The sequence below is a fragment of the Etheostoma spectabile genome, chromosome 9 (assembly GCF_008692095.1).
Source record: "Etheostoma spectabile isolate EspeVRDwgs_2016 chromosome 9, UIUC_Espe_1.0, whole genome shotgun sequence".
Classification (NCBI taxonomy): Eukaryota; Metazoa; Chordata; class Actinopteri; order Perciformes; family Percidae; genus Etheostoma; species Etheostoma spectabile.
In genome coordinates, this window is record NC_045741.1 from 29036 (window position 1) to 29574 (window position 539).

The window sequence follows — 539 nt, forward strand, 5'->3', positions numbered from 1 at the left end:
CACATTGAAGCCTGCAACCCCAACATATGGTTTCCAATACCCAGGCTGAATTTGTGAGAGCTTCCCATCTCTCTCTCTGATAAGAGAGAGAAGTGGAAAACCCCAAACGTGTCCCCAACGCTCTGTGCCCTCATTAACTGAGCTATGAGGCCATCTTGTGGCAGTACTCGGGAGTGACCCATGGCCGACGCATGTGTACTGACGGGGTCGATGGCATTCTGAGAGGAGCCGTGGCTTCTCCCGGAGCGGTGAAGCCACCGAGCCGCTTATTTCTTTTTTGTTCATTGTTTCGAACTGCGTCCTTGACATTATGTCTGAATGCGACAGTGGAACATTCTTTAATTCTGTTGAAAAATGTAAGTGTGTGCTTGGGTGACTTGGATGGAGGACAGGGCCTGCCGTCTCTGCAACAAAGTCTCCGCTTCCCTGGTGTGTGTCCCTACGAGAAGAGGTTTTAGAATGGTGTCCGCGTTGTCGCGTAAGCTATTTAAAGGGGGATGGACCCACGTAACACGGACACTTGATCACCAGCCAATCAG